The following is a 19,231-nucleotide window of genomic DNA, read 5'->3' as shown; positions in this document are numbered from 1 at the left end:
ATGCCTAGGAAAACCAGCTGGGAGTAAAGAAACAGATGCAGTCTGGTTAGTCGTGATCTGCATGGGGTTTAAGTAAGGTGAGCAGAGGTCACCAGGCTGCGAAATAGAAAATTTTATAAAACTTCTAATGCCTCGCTGGGGGGGAGACGGGTGGGAGAGAGGGACCGCCTGGTGCGGGGACAGGGCAGGACATCGCGAGCTGCCCTCGCGGGCTGGGAAACGGGGCCGCTTTCTCGCCTGTTCTCTTGCCAGGGGAGGGCGATCCGGTCCGGGTTTTGCAGGCGCCGCTCCCTTGCCCGCCTGCCCTGTCTGCCTGGAGACCGAGTCCGCTCCGTGCCCGCTCCTTCCCCGCCGCTCCCCCCTTCCCCTCCCCGCGCGGGCCGGGGCAGGCGGCGTTGGGCTCCAGGCCGGGTTTTGCGCGCCGCCCGCCCTCCTGTTAGAAATAGGAAAATTCAATAATCAAAGCAAAGGGGAGCGCGAGGAGGAAAAATCCGGGATCAGGGCAAGTTTGATGGCGCATGCGCGCTGCAGCCTCCATCCCAAACACACACACATTTCCCTTGACTTGGAAAGTCACCCAAAGCAGCCCCAAGTGCAGGTAAGCCCGTCCGCTCCCCGCCCGGCCCCGGTCACGGCCCCGCCGCCGGCAGCCCCGGGCTCGGTGGCGCTGGGGCCGGGGCAGTGCGCGGGCGGGCGGCCGGCGGCGCTGCCCGGCAGGTGGGCACCGCTCCGCGCCCGGCTCCCGCGGGGCAGCGCCCAGCCTCCGCGAGCACCGGCCGGCGGCTGCCGCTCGGCTCCGCGGGAGGCGAGCAGCGGCGGGGGGTGCTGCGGCGGCGGGCGGCAGCGGCGGGGCAGTGCCGTGCGCTCTCGGCGGCGGAGCCGGGGCCGCGGCGGCGCCCGTCAATCTCCAGGACTTTGGCAGGAGCCCGGGCAGGGGACCGGGGAACACGTGTTCCCGCTCCGCACCGGGCGCAGGTAATCGCAGCCCCGCGGCGCTGCATGTCCCGGGGGTCCCGGCGCGGCCGGGCGCAGGCACCGGGGGTGTGTGTGTGGGGGGGGGGCAGTGGCAGCAAAGTTGGGCGAGCGGCGGCGGGAGCGCTCGGCGGGCAGGGCCGGGTGCCGGCAGGGCGAGCCGTGTCGGGGAACTTTCTGCAAAGTGGCCGAGCCGGGGCCGGCAGCGTTTCGCCGGGCGTCCGCAGCGGGACAGCCGCAGCCCCCCGGCAGGGACGGGGAGGGCAGGGGCCGCGGCGGCTGGGAGCGCGGCTCGGGGCAGCCGGTGCCCGGCCCCCCGGGCGAAGTAGCAGGTTATTTTTACCCGGTGGCATTTGCAGAATGCGCAGCTGATTTGCCATCCGGAGCCAGGAAGTTTCCCCCCTCCGCCTCCTTCCCCTTCTCGCCCCCTTTCCCCCTTTCCCCCGTGCGCGGCGGGGCAGCGGGGGGCGGCCGCCCGGGGCGGCAGCGGGCGGGGGGCGCGGGCCGGGGCTCCCGGGGGAGCCGCTGCCCGCGCTGGAGGCTCTGGGGACGGGGAACAGGTGTCCGAGCCGTCACTCAGAGCCGGGCCGGCGGGGGGGCCGCGGAGCGAGGAGGCGAGGAGCGGGGCCGGGCCGGGCCGGGCCCCCCGGTGCCGCTGGCAGCGGAGCGCCGGTCCCGGCGGCGCGGGGGGCGCGGAGGAGGAGCGGAGCTCGGCGGCGGGCCGGGGCGGCCAGGGAGCTGTCAAGAGGGTCGGGCGGGCGTGGGGCTGGAGCGGCCGCTCGCCCAGGGGCCGGGGCCGCCCGGCTGCGCGGCGGGCAACTTCTCCGGGAAACTTTGAGGGGTGGGTTGCGGCTGGAGGCTGCTCTGAATCACAGCGGGTCTGATCGATCGACCCGAGCCCTCCTGCCCTTTCTGGCTGGAAAGGTGAAACTTTTCAGGAGCTGTACGTCCACCTTCTGTGTGCCCCCTCCTGTCCGCGCTGCACTGCACAGCGGGTCCTCGCAGCCGGCTCCCTGGAAGAGTAGCTGTCTCTCCCAAACTTCATTGATGAATTTATTTCCTCTATTGATTTGCTGACTCTTAGTGTAGAATAATTTCTTGTGAAGATTTTGGACTTAGCATTTCCACAAGTCCTGCCTGCTTCCCACCTACCCTTTATTTATGTGTCGCTGCCACCTTGTTAGCTACCCTAAAGGTGGTTAGGAAGAGTTTATGGGGGAATATTGTTGAACTTCAGTAATCAAGTTTCCAGATCTTATGCCTCCTGTTTAATTTATTAGACTAGTTATTTATTCTGTTGATGATAATCTGTTGCTGGTTTCTATGGAGATGTTAAACTGATCTCTTTCAGAAATCAAACTCCATATGCACTAAAACGTTTAAAGGAGCAGCGTCCCCTTTTGTTTTCAGACTTTGTACCTTTTCAGTGCTTTTATTGGGCTCCTGTATATTTTATATATTAAAGCCTGAAGTTGAAGCTTTGTGCAAGACAGAGCTTATTATGGCTAACAGAAAGTCAGGGCTTTGATCCTTTTTTTGCATCATCATTTAAAACAGATCATTTTTCCCCCCTCATCACACAAGATAGCAGAACCCTTTCAAGATCAAAGAGTCCAGCTAAAAACTATTGTTTAAAAAAAAATAGAAAAAGAGCCAGTTAAATTAGGGGGATGTTTCCTTAATCTACTTATTTTGTTCTAAAGATTTTTTTTTAGCAGTGAAAACAACAACAACAACAGAAACTTGTGGCAACTATATTGTTATTTTTATACCTCCCAAGTCTTTTAAATGTTAAAATAAGTTCAAAGTCAAATATCTCTAAAGATAAAGTGCTTGTTAGGGTGTTTTTATTACTTGGTTTCTGAATGTGGAGGTCAGAATCCAGAAACCTACCGCATTAGAGAAGGTTTTAATAGTCTTTGTCTCATCTTAATGAGAGAGGAATCTAAAAAACATTTTTCCCTGCAACATTTATAAATTATTTCGAAGAAGTCTCTCTGCATATAACTCAGTTTTCATTATTTCCTAACTTACCCATTGCATTATTGCATGTGATTCAGTATAATACCACTTTATACAAAGTAATGGAGGGGAGAGAAGAATTTTTTTATTTCTTTATGCTTAAAATTTGAGAACTCCTGGGAAGCTTGGTGTGTTGGTCAGGCTGACACACGGTGCGCACCATTGTGGGGTTTTTTTGCTTATCTTCTGGAGAAAAAAACGGTTTGCAAAGAAAATACTACCAGCACAATGCATGTTTACTACAGTAAAAAAAAGCCCTTCTTGTACTTTCTCCTAGCATACCTGCAAAACGTTCCCACTCCCTAAAACAGAGACGTTTTTCCTCTTACTGTGCTTCCATACTAATCCTAAAAATAAAATAATAGTCCTAAAGGAAACAGTGCACGTAACCCTTACAACTCTGTATGTTTGTGTGTACGTGTATATACATTTATATTTCACATATATATACACACACACATGTATATGGAAAACACCTAGGTGCTTTATGATCTGTCCATACCAGACTTTATCTTTTTTCCTTATTAATTTTTCTCCTTTTTCTTTTTTTTCTTTTGGTGGGTGTGATTCATAGTGTGGTGGATAATTTTAATTTTTTTTGGTAAATATTCTGTTTATTTGTTTGATTTGAATTGCAAACAGAATTGACTCTGACAAGTAAAAAGAGGAGGGGGGAAAAAAGGAAACACTATGGCTTTAAACTCAGGAGTTTGCATATTCTCCTTGTATCTTTCCCCTTTGCTAATTATTGTGTTGTTTTCAGAGCAAATATGTCATATCCATGGCGACCAGGCAGGTTTATTGTCTTTCAGAAGCAATAGCTCACATAAGTAATTAATGACTTCTTTTTTTTTCCTCTGGCTTAGGTTAAACAGATCATTCAAGGAAAGTCATATCTCTCTCTCCCTCTCTCTCTCTTTTTTTTTTTTAGCCCAGTGACATAAGAACATGAGTTAGAACAAGAAAATACTTTAACCAAGAAGTCAACAGCTTATTTTTCCTCATTTCTTTTTAAAAGCTCCAAGTGTCAGCTTTCCACACACATGACGTTGTCATTCTTGCAGTTTCAGAGCGAAGCCCTGGTGCAGGGAAAAGCCACTGAAAGCTGGAGTTCAGTTGGTGGTTGTACAGCTGAGCAAAGTGTGTGCGTGCGTGGATCTGTGTGGGGAGGTATTATTCTTGCTTAAGGGTTTTGCTCTGTACTGGGAAAAAATGTTTCCCTTGCTGTCCCTGTCTCTTTCCCCCCCCCCTCCCCACTTTCTATCTGTATTAAAATCAGTGTTAAAATAAAGGTGTGTTTTTGTATCTTACAGATTGCAATTCAAACAGTTTCCAGGAAAGAATTAGTAATTCATTTTTATATACAGCATATATACACACACGCTTGAGCTCCACCCAAAACAATCAAGCTAGCTGGAAAAAAAAAACAACTTATTTCCTTTTTCTTTTCAAGCCCAAGCAAACTTGCCCAGTGACTTTCAAAAGCGTATTAAAAATAGCCCCCCCATTTTTACAAGGAGTTTGCTGCAGGTATGAATCTCATCCTTTCCCTTTCCAACTCTGTTTCTTCCTATTAAAGCTGAATTTGCTATCTGTCCAAGCCAGGGGCTGGTTATCCGCTATGATTTACTGAGGTGGTAATTTTCTCTCCCCCCCCCCCCCCCCGCCGAGCACCTTCACCCCTGTTTTGGTTTTGCTAATTTCATTTTCAGAAGGATTTATACACAGTCCAGCTATATAAATTCCTTGGGAGATAAAAGCGCCGCACACTTCCATAAACAAAACCTTTTACTTGCATCCTGTCTTCCTTTTTTTTTTTTTCCCTTAAAAAGGAAAAACCCCTAAAAACAAAACCCCAAGCCATCTGATTGAAGCAGGTATCATAAATGTACTCTGGTAATGATTCTGTATTCCACAGTGCTGCTACTTGAAGTTTTAAAATCTGTTTCCTTTCTGGTTTGTAGCATTAATCAAAGAGCCGCTTCCTTCCAATTTTTCCACAGACTGGGGCTAATTAGAACCACTCGAATCATATTTTGTAAATTCCATGTGGATGTTACTTTAGGTTTCAAGATCGCAAATGCTCCAGGTTCAGTCTGGCTAGGCACTCTTAGGGTTATTTTTATTAATGTTTCTGTCTCCCAAAGCAATTCATGGTTTCAGTCTTTTCACCCCAAATAGATTTGTGGGTTCACGCATAGGGGTGTGTTGGAAATAGGCATGACAAGTTAAAAAGACCGGAGAAGGAAAGAAATTTTGCACTGTAGTTTCCAAAGAGCAGCAGAGAAGCCCTGAAGTAACATGAAGCTCAGGATTCAACAGACTTGATAATTGAGCCCTTAACCTCCTGATGTCTATATCAGAAAAACAGAGTCTAGCAGAGGGAGACAAAGAATAGAAGCAAATACTGGGTAGGAGGAAGCTAGGGGGACAAGTGAAATACTGAGGTATAGTTCAGGACATGTATAAATCTGTATCTTACATTTCCTTAGGTTGATTTTCCCTCTGGTGAAACATAGCTGGTTTAAAGGTGGCTTAGGGAGAACCTGATGTTTCTAATGCAGCCGAGAGCCTGGTATTTTTGTGGTGTGACAAGATGTGACTTGAAGAGACTTCTCTTGGAATTAGAGTTTGTGTTTCCCTGTTTCCTTTTATTTTAGAAGGACTGAGCAATTATTTTTATTTTTTTTATAAATCTCTTGGGGAAGTTAAATAGCTAGAAGTTGGGAGTTTTCAGGTTGTGATTATTAGGCTGTACTAAAGGGATTTAAATCAAACCACTTTCAGCACCCAGAAGGGCAACTGCTTCCATGCTCTGCTACAGAATTTCTCTCCTATATATTTGTGTACCTAAACAGGACATCCAAGAATTAGGGGGCAGTGGGCTCACAAGACGGATCTTAAAGTTAACTTGCTTTTGGTGTATAAGGCTGCAGCTTCAAAGAAAAGCAAGAGCCCATCGTAAATTTTGCTAAAATTAATCAACCGTTTAAGAGCTCCACATTAACGAGGTTTTCCAGGCAAGCAGCTTTCTTCTCCTCTTCTTCTTCGTCTTTCTCATTCAAAGTCCGAGAGGGTTGGGGTAGAGGGGGGAGAATATGAGTAAGAAGAGGAAGGGGTGGAATTTAAGTAGAAATAATAAAAACAAAAAAGGCTGGATTTGTAGAATATAAATCCTCGTGTGTCCTTGATCCATATTGTCAGGGTTTTTTTTTTTTGGTTGGATTTGTCCTGTGTGCCTTTGACGGAAAAGGCACGTAGAGAGAGAGAGAGAGAGAGCGCGACAGAGGGGGAGAGAGAGAGACGTGTCACTGCTTTGGAGCTCATTATCATTCTTAATAAGTCTTAAGGAATAAAGAGGAGCATTGAGTGTAAATGCTGGGTAATCCTAACACTCCTCAAGGTGAGAGGAGTCTCGAGGACACAGAGAAAGAGAGCGAGGAGGAGGGGGCTACTGGTGGGGGGCAGGAGAGGAGATGTGGATGAAAGTGGTTTTTGAGGGAGTGGGTAGGGGTTGGTGGGGCATGTGGCTCTGGGCGCCTCGGTTCTGTTCCACAGGCCTATGCCAGGGAAAGTTGTCTCCAAGTTTGCATCCCAGAGACGATAAGCAACCCAGCTGGACTTTGGGGCTGAAGTATTGGCCTTTAAGGGTGATGCTCCCTGACAGACTTGGTTTGAGGAGCAAATCTGCTGTCCTCTTCCATCTGTGCTGAAGGGTCTCTCTCACCCAGGGGGATGGGTGCCCAGGGTGGGTTGTCAGGCTGGGTGCTTTGCCATGTCTCTGGTTTGGCACCTGCTTCCTCAGCTCGGGGTGAGACCTCGCTCACTCCTCACCCTGCACACCCTCTTCCTAGCTCCTTTCCCTCATGTTGGATGTCATAACTCCTTCTGTGCCCGAATTCCCTGCAGGCTGTGCCTCCCGCGCCTCTCCCTGCGCAGCGCGGACACTAGGTGGCTCGGAGCACAGACACGGCGCTGCCGGGGGCTCCACTCGCTCCTTCTGGTGGGCTCTTTTATTCCAACTTCAGGCTTACAGCAAAACGTGGAGATGTCTTTGAATCCGTGGAGGATTCAGATAGCACGCTACCTCCTCAGCAGTGTGTTTGCAGTCGCTTTGGAGGATTTGAGCCTGTGTAGCAGTAAGAAAGAGGACACTGATAAAGTGAATTAAGGGGCTGGGCTGCTTGCTCTGATGATAAGGAGTCAGGAACCTGCCTGTGTTGCTGGGTCCTTCCCTCTCCAGGCAGATTTCACCATACCCATTTTAAAGGGTGTGCATGTTCCTTTTGGAAAAAATGTTTCAGGGTTGGCAGAGCACTTCTTACTGTGCTGATGTGTAGTGGAAGATGCTGAGCCTTCAGTGATGCCCACTGGCCCTTCTTTCTGGTCTCTTATCTCAAGTCCGGTTGCTGGCAGAAAGGACTACTGTAGTTGGGAATTTGCCTAATGCATCCCAAGACTAAACAGGAGGGTGGAATAGCACTTTTTTTTTTTTCCCCCCTCCTGTAGCCCATGTTGTCTCTCTGGTTCAGCCCACAGCTTCTGGCTGAAGTAGGATTTTTATCTTTTTTTTTTTTTTAAGTGACTCCGTGTACCATAAAGCAGTTGGGAAGGAGTTGTGGCTGCCGAGTTTTGATCTGTTGGCAGGAGAAGCCAAATACAATGAAGTGGAAGTCTTGCTAAATGCTGAATTTTCTGGGTCCAGGTGCTTGGCTTCAAGGTTAAGTGTTACATCGGTAATATTATTAGGTATTAAGTTATTAGTAATGGAACTGTGGGGCTTGCCTGTACTTGGCAGAGAACTGCTAAGAAACTGTATTAGGGCTGAGTTCATCCTCGTTTCTCTGGTAGTCCTTCAAGCATGCCTAAACCCTGAGCTGGAGGGAGCAGCAGAAAACATGAGCTCAGTTTTTGTGCATTGCCTGTTTTTGAACTCTTCCCTGAGACGAGTAATGAGTTGTAGCAAGGAGGCCTGGGCTTCGGTACTGAGGGTTCTGCCTGCAACATCTCAGCTCGCTCTGTCGAATGGCTGTTGTTGAGGTGTCAGCTAATACCTTTCGTGCATGATTGAGCTGGTCTAGGGTAGGATCTGGAGGTAGAGGAGTCTGTACTCCCAGGGTGAGATCTAGAGCCATCCAGCTGCAGAGCCTGGTGGTGTAAGAAGGACTGTAGGAAGAGGGTCCGTGTTTGCAGATCTGGCGGTTGTTTGGGGCCTTTGGCTCCTTGTCTGCTGTGGCATTTTGGGGTAGTTTTCTCTCCAGAAGGTATTTTTGTTCTGCCACCAGTGATGCTGTTTTGAAACAAAATAGGTTGCTTGCAAATTCTGAGCTATAGGGCTTGCCATTTCAATGACAATTGAAGTCACCTAAAAGTTGGTTACTGAGGCTGGTCCTGATCCTTCTCTGTGCAAGGCTGGTCCCAGCACTGGGATGGCAGCACAGCATGGCACACACCAGCATCCATCAGACTTGGGAAAGAAGGAGGTAGATGAACTCTACGTATTTGTTAGGGACTTTTTAATTTTGCTTACTATCCTTTGAAAGGACAGTGTTAACTGGAGAGCTTAGGAGAATCCTTAAATCCCTTTGGTGGGAAAGAACTATTTGAAACTGTGAAAGGGGTCTTACTTCAGCTCTATACTGAAATGTGTAATGTCACTCAGGAGGGGCCTGCAATAGTCTTTACAGAACAAATGTTGAGTGTGACCCTAGCACAAGTTTGTCCAGTGGCCTGGGAGAGTTAACAGGCAACATTTTCTGAAGGAATGAAATAGTCTAGTTCTGTTATTGACTTAGACTTGAAAGTAGGGATGGCAGTTGACTCTTGCTTGCAAACTAGTTCTTTTCTTCCCTGCTTTTGCTTCTGCTTCCAATAGCAAAGGGACCAGGGCTTTTTATTCCTAAGCAGTGTGACTCCCAGCCCCACACCTTTCCAATGCGGCTAGGCAGAGCCTTCTGAAACACAAGACATGAATGTAGGTGGCATGAATGCAAACTGAGCTATGTGATTGTGGCCTTGATGTATGTCCCTTCTGCCCCACTCAGCCCCTCCCCATGCCAGTGGGATCGAGGGCTGCACAGAATCACCCTTGTCTGTAAGTTGGATGATGAGGCTGGCAAAACAGCTCCAGGGCAGGCAAACAGCTCCCGGCCTGGCTGCCTCCCCATGGTGGCTGTGTCTGCAGAACATCCTTTCTGTAGGGCTGCTGGTGTTGAGCCCCTCCCTCCACCAGTGCCTCAGGCTGGCCCAGCTTTATACCAGGGGAGCAGTGTCCTTTCACACTGGTGAGCCAGCAAAATCTCTCCCAGGGGTTATTGTAACCTCTCAGCAGCGATTTGCAAACAGGCATTCGGAGATAAAGTCTTGGTGCCGAGCTCAGGGCCAGTAGGGCAGATATGATACGCGGCAGGTTTATGAAAGGGAAGGTGTATGAAATGCAGCCTGCATCTCTCGTTTCACTGCACTATGCCAAAACACACAGTTTCTTATTTCAGTCACTGTGATCTTTCAAGGAGGTTAATTTCCATGACGAACTCCAGGCCACGTGCTTGGAGGATTTATCTAATTAGACTGACACTTTTCTTTTTTAAAAAAGAAAATTAAGCTGCACCTTGGAGGACTTAAGTATTTTAAACTGTGGGAGCGGCAGCAGGCGATGTGATCCCTGCTCACAGAGCAGAGAGGAAATTTCCCTTTTTTCAGGCTCCAGACTTCACCAAAGGTCCCCATTTACTTAATTTTCTTACATGGTGGTGGGGTGCTAAAGAGTGTTTTATCCTGCTTGAGTGAGTCCCTAAAGCGGGCTCTTTAACTCATGTAAACTGTTGATGTTCTGGGCTGTTACGTATTCAGGGTGGAGTGGACGGTAAAGGGGAGACCTGTTAATGCTCCTTAGCCATGTCTTAAAAAACATGCATCCTCCCAGGGCAGTGATTGGAGTCCCTGTGACTGTGTAGTGACTGGTATATGGACCCTCTCATCATGCTTGAGCACCTCATCCTCAGGACTATGTTTGTTGACACTGATGTGACTGTCCCATGGGCACACAGAAAAGTGAGTCCTGGGAGCTGAAAATGCCTTTCAGACAAGAACTGGGACCGCACTGTAATAAAAAGGGAGGATTTTGGGGTTGAGGCTGTTAGCTGCAGGCAGGCCCCATGCGTTCCCCGGGCCGGACAGCTTTCACACGTGCAGGCACAGTGAATGATGCTGATTTTGTTCCTGTCAGAGGGCTCCTGGAGTCCTGCTTTACACTCTCTGCCTGCTGCCTGCCCGTTACTTGGCAGACTTCTTGTGTTGCTGTTTGTGAATCCAGGTTCAGATGACTTCAGGTCTGATATTGCTCCAGCTGTTTATCTTTGCAACAGAGATGGAAGCAAGGTCTTTGCAGGACACTGTATTTGCTGTACCAAACTCAGACCACATTTTTTTGCAGGCTAGGCTGAAGCAGAGCAGTGTTTGTGAGATCTAGTACAAATGGTGAGGGAAGTGTCCACGGAAAAGGGGCCAGCATGGGAGCAACCTTGCTAACCCTGCTGATAATAGGTTGAATCCTGTGGAGCTATTCACTTGGCAAGTCTTTGCTCAGAGTGAGAAAAATACAGAAGCTTTATCCAAGGAGGTGGTCACTGGATATGCTACAGTCTGTAACTGATGTGCTGAGGAATCCATGGTGGATTGAACCCGAGCCTTAATTTCAGTTTGTCTTTAATAAGGAGAAAAATAGATGTTTTCCTTCTTATGCCCCCCGACCCATGCAAAAGAAAAAAAAAATAAAAATAAAATGTACCAGGCTCTCAAAGGTCTAACCAATAAGAGCCCTGTCAGCTGGGGAGCGATCGTTTTGGCTTGGTCAGCCATCCCTAACAAGTTACGGGTTGTATAAACTCCAAGCTTACAGCTGTAAATTTCCTCAATTTTGAATACAGCCACAAGCTGGCTCAGCATGATCTGAAACTGCCTGTTCCAGTAGTCATGGTATGCTTGAAATTCCCAACTTCTGGGGCCCCCAGCTTGGACACACATAACTGTGGAGGACCAGATCCTGGACCGCACCACGCACAGCCCTACTGTGCCCTAGATTGAAGGGGAGACCACCGATATAACTGCTGTGTTAATTTATCCTTTTTTAGCTTCTAGCTTCCATGCCTTGGGTGAATGCCTCTTGATCTCCATAGCAGCAGGTCGACGGCCACTGTGCCTGTTTCTGTCTCTCACCTCCAGACAGGGAGCTTGGCCAGGAGGAGGCTCCCTGTCAGAAAGCTTCCAAGGTGCCTCCGGTCACAGCAGTGCTGTCTCTGCCGGTGCAGCAGGTGGGCAGGGTTTGGTCCATAGACAGGCTGAGGCCCTTTCCTGCAGTGTCTGCTCAGGCCTGTGCTGAGGTGGAGTCAGTGGGTGTTTGCTTGAGTGACTGAGAGCAAAAGCATAGCTCTGACTTCAGGGTTTGTTGCTGCTGAAGCGACTGATCTCTCTGAACACCTCTAATGTTGCAACCTCTGATACTCCTAGAAAGCTGAACTTTTGGCTTCTCTGCACCAAATCCTGCCACAAACAGGAGCATGTTATTTGCATTGAAAGGGAATTTAGCCCAATTATGCAGTTACATTTTTATCACCTCTTCAGTAAAGAGCAACTAAGCAGAGGCAGTCTGGGGAAAGAGGGACAGCCTTATCCTGATCCCAGCTCTCCTCTTACTGCTGGCTGCATTTCATCATGTTTCTGATGGCAAAGCATTTTGTCAGAGACAAATCCTATTTTCTTGGAGTGAGGAATGGACTTTTGCCACGCTGCTCTCATTGACGCCTCAGCCTTCAGCAAAACCAATGGGCTGTTTGCTGGAATGGACTTGGAAGGTAGAGCTGGCTTGAGGGATGGACCTCTTACATGTCCACCTGGCAGGCTCTGCCCTGGGCTGCTGTCTGGCTCTCCAAACCAGCTGGTGACCATCTTCGCTGGAGCAGGCAGGTTGCCTGCTTCAGGCTTCTCCAGGTATGATGAACGTGGTGAGGGCAGAGGTTACAGGGATAATATGACTCCAAACAGGGCGAGTGCTCACTCCTGAATTCAACTGTCTACAAATAAATTAAAATGAGTGGATGCAAATGAAAGGATTGTAAGAGGTTTCCTCTCCATCTTACTCCTCTCCCCAGTGGAGTTGTACTGGCTCTGGCTCCCAAAGGGTTAAAGTGACTCATGCCCCTCTCACCAGATCTGCTGGCAGGAACGCTTCATCCCAGCCTCTAATTGGCGGTGTTTGCTCTGCACTTTCTCGCTCTGGTTTTGATGAAAACATTTAACCAGGAGCTTAGTGTGCAGAGGCTCCCAGCTGACAGCCGCCGCACTGTCTTTACCAAGTTGTCCTTGCTGTGTAAATTCAGCAGCCTGGCTTAGGGGAGACAGGGGATGACAAACGTACACAGCATCACAGCCCCTGGCCCCTTGGCTCCACTCCTCAGGCTACTCTTACCTACAGTAATCTTTAGGGTCCAGGCCCATATCAGCTCTAGTCTGCAGGTGCCTTTCTGTACCTGGACAGCCGGTGGCATTAGAAGCCAGTTCAGGTCCTTGGGAAGAGCGACCCCGACAGATCCTGTAGGGCTTGGTCTTACCCGGGAGCAAATGGACAGCTTGGTAGGGATTGGGAGATCTGTTCCCAGACCATTCGGCTACAATCCTGGGGGCTTATTCCCAGAGAACAGGCTCCAACAAGCCCTGTGCCACGCAGGAGAGGTAAAGCTACTGGTTCTGTTACGTGGAGACAACCTACTCATTCCTTCCTATGTCGTTCAGGAGCTTGTGCAGGATTTTCCCAACACAGTCTTTCATTGCAGCTGTTTCAAGTAATAACCTGCTCATCTATAGGTCCTTGTCATGGGTTTCACCCTAAGAAGACTCAGCCAATTTTAATTTTTGCCATGCAAGTGGCAGAGGAGTTACCATGTCCTTATGGAGACAGTCTTGAGAGCGGGCATGTCCAAGCTCCTCAGTTCCTACATTAGAGAACCCTTAGGCAGCAGGAGGACTGAAACACCCCCTGAGGGAGATGCCAGTTTATCTGTGTTGCTGCTGGAAAATGCATTCAAATTTCTGCTCAAACAGGAGATTGTGACAGGCAAGAAATTCATCTGAGCCTGTCGGGGCTGCCATTGCTCTGATATTTTACTTTTCTTTCCTTATCTCTGGTGATCTACCCTATGAACAGCAAAACAAATCCAGATGGGAAAATTTATAAACCAGAAAATCTGGATTCCCCGTTCTTGGAAAAGCATGATTCCTTGTTCTCAGCCGCCTCCGTGTGTCATGGGGTCTGCCATGAAGAGGTGCCAGAACTGTTGAAAGAGACCAGGCTTAGGTCTACATTAAGGAAACATAGCAGCAGTGTAACACCCTGTGTGAGTGTGGGTTCCATGAGGAGACATGCTGCACTGGGGAAGCCAGATTGATCAACAAAGATGTTTGTCCACTTCAGGACCTTGCTCCTCATTCTCCTGAACTGAGTGTGCCATTTGAGGGAAATTTTCTGCTTCTTCCCTGACCCTGAGTATTGATAGTCTGGAATGAAATATGTGTGTCTCATTGAAGACAAAAAGAGCCAGGCCAGGTCTCCACTCCACACATCATACTACCTGTTATCAGCCCGGAGAAAGGGGAGAGAGCAGGTGTAGGATAACAGTGCAACTGAGAGAGACCAAAGTGCATCATAAAATAAACAAACAGCCAGTGCTCCAGCTCCCCCAAATGCACCATTCAGTTGCAGGGTCTACAGTGGGCTTTTGAATGTGCTCCAAGCAAGTGCCCGCTTGGGGCACCGTTTAATTTGCAGCCAGCAATGGCTTGGTGATTATCTGCATTGTTGTGGTGCCTGGAAGCCCCCTGCCCATTTGGTTGTGTTTGGGGGAGAATGAGACCACTCATGGGACTGGCCAGCTGTGGGTCTGACTTGTGCCATGAAATAAAACAAAGCAGGTCTGGATGGAGAGATGAAGAAGGCATCTCAGCCTTACCTTATTGTAAGTAAAGATCCTAACTGTCTTTACTATGGCCTTCCCAACCTTTACAGCCTTCAGGGAGGAGCCCATCCCGCCTCTTCTGTGTCAGTCTTTCTTCCTGAGATTTCCTAGGTGAAGATATTTGTACCAGGATTTCATTTGATTTCTTTGCACCTTTCTTACTATGATAATCTTCTGTTGCCCCCTGTATTTTGGGGCTGGCAGAGCTGGCAGTGGTACTGCTGCCATTTTTACTGCATTTAGTGAAGCAGCAGCTTGGCTTACTTTACCCCATCAGCAGCCAGAGCTTTAGTGTCTTAGTGTGACTCAGCCACTGGAATTATGCTTACCCAACAATACCTTTTGTCCTTTGCCCAAAACTTCTGGCCAAGAAAAAGGGAAAAAGAAGGAGGGAGAAAAGAAAGAAAAGATAAAATTCTTCCATTTAGTTGTCCTTTCATCACAGGTGGTGCCAGTTGGTTTTTGCTTTATTTGTACAGGGTGGGGAGAAGAGAAAAAGAAAACAAGGTGGAACTCGGACAAGGCCCAGGAAGTGTTTGAGCCTGACAACAAACTTCTTTTGTTCAGGGGAGCGGGGAAAAAAGAACAGAAAAAAGGGGCAGAAGACCAGCTGAAACCAACCTCAGCCCTTTGCTGCTGGGCAGGTTTCTTCTTCCTACTTTTTATTGTTTGGGTTTTTTTGTTTTGCTCAGGCGTCTTGTGATAATTTTGTTTGCACTAGGGCCTTTGTGTACTGCCTTCTGAAGGGGGACAGATGAAAGGTTTCCTGGGGACACATTTGTTACTTAGATGGGAAGGACTTATCATTTATTCTAGGGGTATCCTATAGACTGTTGCTTTGCCTTTGACTAGAGGGGAAGGATGAAGGACCCTGCTATTCAGGAGGAGAAATGGATGAGCAGTTTAGGGGATAGGCATGCAAGTTTTGGATCAAAATGAGGAAACCAAAAGGTTTTGTTGATGAGAAAAGAGGGCCTTGAAGGCATCTGACAGGAATGCTGCCTAGGGGACTCCTGAATACCACCTAGTGCCAGGACATAGGCCTCCCTATCACAGGAAAACTCTGACCAGCAGGTTGTTACTGGCACAAACTGTCTTGCTGAATCACCTGCAACGTTCTTTAAAAAGAAGACTTGGGAGTTACGGCGTAGCTGCTGAAGGGGCATTAGAAATTAGAGTGACCTTGTGCTATTTGGGACAAAATGGATTCTGGTGGAGTTGGGTTTCAGCAGGATTGTTCAGCCAATTAGTTGTTGCTTCCTCTAGGTACGATCCAGGGCCACTTAGTGCCCCTGTGCTGCCTGGAACTCGGTTAGAGCCATTAGAAGTGTTTTCCAATCCAAACAGGAGGTGATGGCTCTCTCTGTCAGGCACTTGCAAGCACTCTGTGTGTTGTACATTCAGAAAAGCTGAGCTGGGCTTGGGCTACACTCAAATGACCTTCTTTCTCTCAGGAGAAGCGCTTCCCTAGGATGCTGGTTGGTACCTTCCCAGATTGCTCTGTACTTCTGCTTAGCTGTTGACGGTTCAGTGTTGTGGAGCTGTAATGCTGGAATAGCTGAGTAGTGAGCAAGCTGGGATGAAAAGCTGTGGAGTCTAGAAGGATACAACACAGTGCTTAATGAACCTCTGTTACTTCCTTTGGGTATCATAAAGTGCTATATGAAAACTAGTGAATGAAGTTGTGAGTAACACCTGTAGGGAAGGTGCTGGCCATGCTCCCCAAAGAAAGGTTTAATGTTTTGACTTGGCTCCTAAGAGGGGAAGTGTCCAACATTCAGTACATGAAAAGGAAGAAAGAAGAGAAGAGGATCCAAGTCACCTCATGGAGCTGGACCAATCCAGCAGTTTTCTGTGGTGTCTTTTGAAGGCTTGCCATTCTCCTGATAACTGCCCAAATCACTGGCATGTCTAGGATGTTAAAAGAATCCTTTTTCAGTGCATGTTCTCTCTGAGTTTTATCAGGCAGTCCTGGAGCTTCTCTTCTGAACACACTGCTAAGCCTGTGGATGTGGGACCTCTGGGTTGCAGGGCATGATCCTAGTTAAGTAACTCCAGAGCAAGAGTCTGAATTCAGTGAGTCCCAGGCAAAAGCTGGAATACTTCCACTACAAAACACGCCATTTCAGATTTATGCTGGGAGCCACGTTCAGACTTGGTCCTCAGTCTTTGCTTTAGTTTTTCTATATGAACAATGGAGATAATAAAACTTGCCTGCAACACGACTTGTAGCTGAGAATTAAGGAACAGTTTCCAGAGCCAGATGGAAGGCAGTTGTGGAACATGGGCTGTATTTTTGCTGCTAGTGTATTTGTCTGGACTTCAGAAATTAAAGCCTGAGTGAGACTAACAGAGGAAGGTGAAGGTACTTGCTGCTGGGCTTCCTGGAGATGCTCTGGGGAAACTTGCCTTGGGGTCTCGAGAGAAGAGGCTGGCACCAGGGTGCTGGCAGCAGGAGCGGTGGTGGTGAGCGAGTGGCTTTCCTGCTGTCCATTCCAAACGCAGGAATGACTGTGGGGAACGATTTCAAAGCCACCACTGTGGAGATTAAGGGGATGAGAATGTAAATCTCAAGTAAAAAGGTAATTGAATGTAATAGCAAACACTGCTCGGTCTATGTTAATTTTAGCTCTTCCCCTGGATACAAGGCGCTGTATTAGTGTTTTATTACCATTTTGTTTGCACTAATAAAATAGTAAAATTTATTTCAAGGAAGTTGAAGGATGGTTTTACAATGCAAATTTGAAGAAATTGGACTTTTCATTTACGCCACTGCTATTTTAAACCCTGAAGGGTGTAAATTAGCCTCCTGTGCCTGGGTGAAATCCACTGCTTCCACAAGCAGGGGGAGGATTTGATGTAGGGGAGAAGAGAACAAAACCAAATCATCTGAATATTTCAGAGAGACAGAGATATCTGTGAGGAGAGAGAAAAAACTGACTGCCTGGGCCCACAGTGAGAAAGAGCTGGAGCAGAGTGGGGAATGTTGTTTGAAAAGCAGGTTTCTGCTGACGAGCTGCTTCAGCTGTTGTGTCACAAAGGGGCAGAACAGGGCAGCAGCTGTGCCAGTGGCACTGTGCATTGTGCCCAGTGCTGGCTCGATGGTTCCTGCTGGTGAAGGAGGTGCCAGTAATTGGGGCTCAGCTGATTAACAAATGCTGTCAAGGATAGAGAGTTCCTAGAAGTGTGGAAGCCTTGGGCAGGTTTTGCTTTTGGGCCCAGGGGAGCCCTACTTCCTGTGCTGCCTGTACTTTTCTCTCTCTCTGGCTTTGCTGTCTCCATGTCCCCGCCGCAGCCAGGCCTGGCCTGATTCGCCGCTGAGTCACTGTGCTGCCAGCAAAGCTGCCTCCAGCCCAAGAGGCTGGTTCAGCGACCTTCTCCTCCACTCAGGACTCCTCTTCGATATGAAATGGAAAGGGATGGGCAGATAATCTGGTGCCTTTCACCTTTGTGAAGTTGTTTATAACAGTTCTGTTCTGATCACACTGTTTTGCCACTGCTTGGCCTTGAGTTAAATGATGCTGTAAAGGCCAAGCGCCACTGAATTGTTTCTAGAGAGCCATGTTTGGTTCCAAAGGTCCTGGAGCTGACTTGGCCACGTGCTTCTTGGAGGCAGGTGTCTCAGGGTGTAGAAGCATCCAAAGCTTATCAGCTTTCTTGGACTTTTCTAAGTTTCTGCAGCAGGTCTGAAAATCTCACAGGGTTACTTTGTGGGCTTCATTCTCCTTGTGCAAATGGAGGTGTGGAACAGGAGAAGTAACATGACTTCTTTCAAATCCCAGAGGTTCCATTCTCCTGGTTGGGAAGGCTTTGTGTTACTATTTTCTGATCGTATTCACTTTGCATATACCTTGGTCTTCAAGGAATACCAGCAGGAAGGGAACTGTACTGAGTTTCTCATTTAGGGGGGAATGAATGTTTTTTTTGCTTAATCTAGAGTGAAATTTTACCTTTGTTCATTGTCCTGAGATGATCTGGCTCCATCTCATAGGATAAGATGCTTTTTTGGAGCAAGTCTGCATTACGTATCTCCCCAACCCACATCAGGTTTTTGTACAGTAACTAAGGTACTGGTTTGGGTATGAAGTCCTCAGAGAACCTTCTGACACCCAGGAAACTGATGGACACCTGGAACATGGCTCATTCCTAGGCAGTTTCTATCCACAGGGATTAGCAATTTTGGTGCCAGCCCAGTCATACTGCTGTGGGCTGCTCTGGCTCTGGGATGTAATTGCTAATGTACTCATTTGGTGTCTGGCCTTCTGGTCTAGCTGTTGCTCTGCATTCTTAGCCAAGTGGTACAGAGTGAGCTGGAGAGGAAAAACCAGCTCCAGTGATCTGATTTTACAGAGAGGTAGATCTCCCAGCTCTCCTTTGGATTATGAATATCATCTATTTGTTTAAGCCTCAAGAGGCCTTTCAGGACAGAAACCACTGTTTACCCCACACGAAGGCAGGATGAAGCTTCTCCTTGTTACTATTTATGGTTCAGATAGCAACAAATCCACTGGGAAAGTGAAGGCCAGGCTCCAGGTCCTGCCTGCGCTCTTACCACTGGGCAACTTCTCTTAGTGTCTGGGTGTTAAAGAAAGCCTTCAAAACTTTTTAAACCCTCTTGCAGGTTCAACTTCTATGACAAAGCCACTAGCCCATGGGTGGTATCAGGCAGCCCTCTTTAACTCCCTGCCCTTCTCCTTTGGTGGGTGTAGCAGAGGCTGAGCCAAGACTGAGGGCGTTACCAAAGAAAGCAAAGACTTATTTTTGGCATTGAAATGGTTTCCTATTCCAGGCGAGTCTGGGGAGCAGCATGGTTGTGTACCCAAGGATTTAAGCAGTGCATTAAGCAGAGGGGTTACACTCTGGGTGGATTTCAATCAAAAACTGTAATTACATCAAATAGCAAACGGAAATGGAAAAAGAGGATTACTAACTCGACCCTGAATGCTGTTGGCTGCTGAACCTGCTCCATTATTCACACCCCCTCTATTGCCTGAGGTGGGGTGTGTGTATGTGTAGGCAGTTAGTCCCCCCTCCTTTTTCCATTTCCTTCATCCATCTGATGAAGTCAGAGTCCCTGTGTTGGTATCACTGCTTGGAGGAAAGCTGGAATTTGCATGACTTGGATTTGGGACTTTGCAGGGCAGGTTTGATCTCCCTGGCTCCAGGCAGGATGAACTGCTCGGCTAAGGCAGTCGTGGGAACCCCCAGGCCCACAAGCTTTCTCTCTT

The 19,231-nt window shown here is 48.3% G+C and overlaps 1 protein-coding gene across 3 annotated transcripts in view; it reads left to right on the top strand.

The window, feature by feature from the left end:
* The first annotated feature begins 459 nt into the window (after window positions 1-459).
* CASZ1 (castor zinc finger 1) overlaps window positions 460-19,231 on the top strand; it is a 198,130-nt gene continuing 179,358 nt past the window's right edge. For 2 of the 3 annotated variants that reach the window (XM_051637228.1, XM_051637223.1), the window contains exon 1: window positions 460-598. The gene's annotated coding sequence lies outside the window, so the exon portion shown is untranslated. Of the gene's footprint in view, window positions 599-946; window positions 976-19,231 lie in introns of those variants that run through there. The other variant, XM_051637224.1, reaches the window with a different exon arrangement.

Source organism: Apus apus, chromosome 20 (genome assembly GCF_020740795.1).
Source record: "Apus apus isolate bApuApu2 chromosome 20, bApuApu2.pri.cur, whole genome shotgun sequence".
Classification (NCBI taxonomy): Eukaryota; Metazoa; Chordata; class Aves; order Apodiformes; family Apodidae; genus Apus; species Apus apus.
Note: the sequence above shows the minus strand (reverse complement) of the source record. Positions and strands in the feature narration are given on the sequence as shown.